Raw genomic sequence first — 4879 nt, 5'->3', positions numbered from 1 at the left:
TGCAACGGTTTAAAACTTTTAGATGGTGTTCTTTTGGATATCATGCCTATTTGATATCATCTGCTGGCTTACATTACTATTTTATAATGCTAGTTGAACTTGGTTCAATCTCATTGTTGACTGGTGGCATTTGAAAGTAGGTGCCACTAGTTTTAGCTTGGACTCACATGGGGTCATTTGACATAGCTCTCATTGTTATGAGCCTATTCACTATGTAAGAGCAAATAGGAGCCACTATGACCCCTGGAAAACCATTTTTATTGCAGTCTCCATTTTGCCAAGTTGGTTGATATTCATAATTATATCCCGTATAATGAAAATGAAAATAGTTTTTGAAAAAATCAAGAATTTGATTGCACTTGTATGTATAATTTCCTTTTTACTTTCGTGAACTGAGTCTCAATATCTAACTTTTAAAATAACTTGGTTGTTGGGGAATTTGTTGATGTTATATGTTTCTTTTTGGTTGTTTGTTTGGTGATTCTTACAGAGATGTATGTTCCACTTTCTTGGTCAACAAGAATGAAGATATTACTTGGGACTGCAAAAGGATTAACTTTTCTTCATTGTGCTGAGAAACCTGTTATCTATCATGATTTTAAGACATCAAATATTCTGCTCGATAATGTTAGGATTTTCAAATACATTTTAACTACAAATATGAACTATATTTTAGTTTGATGCAATATATATTTTAGTTGCTATGTTTTAAAGCAATAACATAGGACTATTTGGTTAGTTTGTCATAGGCCATAATGAAGTAGCCTTTTTAATATTTTGAACATGAGTTTAAATTGAGTGCAAAAAGTAAGTTGTCAACTTAGGATTATGTCATTTCAGAGTTCATTCTCTTAATATCTTATTCAGTAATATAGACAACTATAAACATCTGAACCATGTACTCTAATGTAGGCACTATCATTAGAGATGAAGTGGGGCTGGCCCTTGACACTGTTGAGAATGAGGTTCTAGGAATTGCTGCCAAGATAGTGTTGACAAAATATTCAACAACAATAGTTAGTGATGGAACAACTCAAGAGGCTATTGAGAGAAGAGTTAATCAAATTAGGAGCATGATTGATGTATGCCTTCTTGTCTATGTGTGTGTGTTCTTCAAGCCTTAATATGGACTATCAGTCTTATGCCTTGTAATTAGAGTACTTTGGTTTTATTCTTTATGTTATTTCTCCTTTTTCTGCACCTAGTATCTCATCATGGTTAACACTGTCTTTTTTTGAGCATATCATTATATTGGCAAAGAATAACTCATTAGAGAATTGTGCTATTGTCAACCTAGCTTGTAGAATGTATTTGACAATTGAATATTTTCTTTATTTCTAGGTTTCTAAACAAGATTATGAGAAAGAAAAATTGAATGAAAGGATTGCTAAACTATTTGGGGGAGTTGCAGTTATACAGGTGAAGTTATTGAAATGTGTCTAGTTTTTTGTAGTGTTTCACTATTAAATACTTCTCTAAGTAATAGATAAATTTTGACAACGTATATCATTCATTAAGATAGGCTTTATTATGCCTATATCATTATGATAATAAATAAGCATGAGTGAAGTTAGGTGATGGATGATAAGAAGTATGATTGACAGGTAGGAGCACAAACAGAGACAGAGTTGAAGGAAAAGAAGTTACGAGTGGAGGATGCTTTGAATGCTACAAAGGCATGGCAATCTTCTCTGTAAATAACTTTGTCATTTGATACGAATGCATACAACTCCCATGCCAATTCCTATGCTAGCAAAAATTAACTATTAAGCCATTTGTGTATGGAATGATAAAGTCTTTTGTCTACTATTCTCCAATGGTGTAAAGAGGGCTAATTCTTTTGTCTAATATCCTTTTATCCTCCCTCGTAGAATGAAAAATTAATTGAAGTTATATTAATTGTATTAGAGTAATTAACTAATTAATTTCTATAAACAGGGAACTGTTGAAGAGGGCATTGTTGTTGGTGGAGGGTGTGCTCTTTTGAGGCTTACTGCAAAGGTTGATGCTATTAGAGATACAGTTGAAAATGAGGAACAAAAGGTAGCTTAATTTTGTGTTTGCGACACGAGCAAGTATGGTTGGCATGGAAGTGGCTTTATAATCCTTAATGAATATGTAGATAATGCTTTGTCAGTTAAGCCTGCTTGAGCTAGAGTAGTATTGGAATGTGTGAGCCTTTGAGGAAGTTGTGGTGCTTCACCTTTGTGAGCACTACCTAGATGTGATGAGTGCTAAGTGTTTCATTCATTCTCATGAGAAATGAGTTTGTGTGAACTACTATGCATGAATCATGGTTCAATGAGTTTGACTCAAAAACTACACTGTTGAATCTTGATAGCAATATCATAATTTGACTTGATCTGGAAAATATCTCCTACTTATCAATAATTTATGTGTCTTAAGTTTTAACATATTACTTCAATAATAAATACACCTTCAAAGTTTAGAGTTCAAACAATTCTGCTTTTCAACAATTTGTGGTTTTGGCTTGATATAAGACAATTATTAAAAATAGTAAGGTTTTTATATTTCCAATTATTTATTATAAAACCACTTCTCGATTGAGGATTGGCTTGTTATTTTTATGGTGCCCTTATCATTGATTTTAATTTGAAAAGTCATTTTTGGGATTATTGTTCTTAAGTCTAGAAGTTTTGCTTTGATGATAATTATGCCTTTAGTGTGTAGAACTATCTCTATTTTGCAACTTGTGATTTTGTTCAGATATGAAGCAATAATTGCATATGGTTATTGTTTTTAGTTTCAGTGGTTTATCACAAACCAAGTATTAGTTAAAGCTTGGCTTGTTATTACTATAATTACTTTGTTGTTAATTGGTTCAAATAGTCACGTTTGAGTTTTTGTAATTAGATTTTTTTATGGATGGTAGAAAAGAGAACTGATGGAAAGAAAATGATGTCATATAAGAGAAAATAGTCTACTTGAAATGATTTAACTTGTCACTAGTACAAATGTCAATATCCAGTGTTCAGATCCATAGCAAAACCACCACCTTTAGGTTTTTTTAGATGGTTTGTTTTAAAAATCTAATCCTTGTATTTAAATTCAAAAAATAGTTGTAGTGGCTAAAATATTTTCCTTTTTCATGTCATCAAACAAATTTGTATTCCTACTTGAAATGATATATTTGCTTCTCTTGTAGTATTGATCATGTGGAGTTTTTTCTACAGCATCTACATTGGGCATCAAAGAAGCAGTTCCAACATATCTGGATGATAGTCTCACCTTGGACGATTTGCTTACAGGAGTAAGCTTTTCTTCAGCTGGCTCTGGCTATGATAATTTTACTGCAAAGATTGGGGTAGGCATAAATATGTCTTTTTAAAGCATTTCCATTTAAGCATTAAATTGGTTACATTACTAGTGCATGTAATGTGGGTAATTTGTTGTTTGGGCTGTGAACTTTTATATTTTGTGGGGGTTGTGCAGAATGTGATAGCATTGTGGAAGCAAGTGAAATATTTTAGGGAATATACATCTCAAATAATAGCCATTGTTGGGGTAGCGCATGCTTCGAGTATTGTAAGCAATGCACTTTACTACTTGGCTATAGGGAACGCTGATTGGGGTGTTAGTTATTTCTTCAATATAGGAAATGTTAACAGTAGCCGTGCTAGGATCTGTACAATGCTAGAGCCAAAAAGTTCATAGTACCAGGGCTATCCATCTTAGGATGTTCACCTTCAGAAAGAACATTTCTTGCTATGGTAGGGAGGCCATGCAATGTAAGAATAAATGATGCATCACCCTACTTCAACAAAAACTGGGCACCTGCTTTCTCCAACTTGGAGAGCTCACTGCCAGGATCAACTATTGTTTACTTAGACATTTATGACATTGTAGTGGATGTTGTTGCTTATCTCTTCAGATATGGTAAGTTCAAATGACATTGTAATTTGATTTTTAAATTCAACTACGTAAATATTTTTAGCATCATCATTTTGGATCAAATGAATTTGTGTTTTAGCATCAATGTTTTGGATCAAATGACTGTGTGGTTTAACATCAATTTTTTGGATCAAATGAATTTGTGGTAAACATAATATTTTAGCTACATCAACATTAATCTATTTGAAAAGTAATTTTTTTGTTTTTCAATTTGATTGTGTATGGTATTTTTTAGGATCAATGTTTCAGGTCACACTATAAGATCCATCATTAGGAGACAAGAATGCAAGAATGAAGTGTAATAGATGATTTGGTGCAGGACGTGGAAGTGCTGGTGGTCCCATTGGGGGGCATTTACCACATCAAGGTTCATGTCAACTAATTGGAGGTACGGGATCTGGTTTCAACTTTTCCAGTCTTTAAAATCCAGCAAGCCAGACTTTAGTTGGAGGTTTTCTGTCTCGAACTGGCTTATTGACTCAGGTAATCATGTATATTTGCTGGCTTTTGTTTGATAGGTAGGAAATACTAATAGTTGTAGAAAGCTGTGGGAAATGATTTTTGAACATTTGACTGAAGTTTGTATTAATGTGTTATGGTAGTCACCTAATCAAGGATTGAGTCAAATCCTACGAGATGGGAAATCAAATCATATAATGGGATGTGGATGTCAGTAGCAAGGAAGATATTCTTTAGTTGTAGGCATCTAATGTTTATGGTAGTGAAATTGGAAATTCTATAGGCAGTTGCATGATAGGCTTCCAATCTTATATGATTGCTATACTTTGTTATCCCCACTTTCTTCATTTTGAAATGCTTGTTTAATAGGTAATTGAATTATGGTAAATGTCCTAGTGCAAAGTGTGTTGTATTCATATTGTCTTTGATTTTGGTTGACTTTTCATGCTAAAGTGTCTGATGGTTGACTTTCTTACGTAGTTACCAAATCTAGTTAGTTTTAAATCAA

At 33.1% G+C, this 4879-nt stretch overlaps 1 pseudogene; it reads left to right on the top strand.

The window, feature by feature from the left end:
• Nucleotides 1-1678: 1678 nt before the first annotated feature.
• On the top strand, nt 1679-4335 carry LOC149557006 (GDSL esterase/lipase EXL3-like; annotated as a pseudogene).
• Nucleotides 4336-4879: the final 544 nt, after the last annotated feature.

Source organism: Cupressus sempervirens, chromosome 5 (assembly GCF_028749045.1).
Source record: "Cupressus sempervirens isolate cs-2001-9-10 chromosome 5, ASM2874904v1, whole genome shotgun sequence".
In the NCBI taxonomy this organism is placed as follows: Eukaryota; Viridiplantae; Streptophyta; class Pinopsida; order Cupressales; family Cupressaceae; genus Cupressus; species Cupressus sempervirens.
The sequence above is the reverse complement of the archived record's forward strand: the minus strand, read 5'-3'. Positions and strand labels throughout refer to the sequence as shown.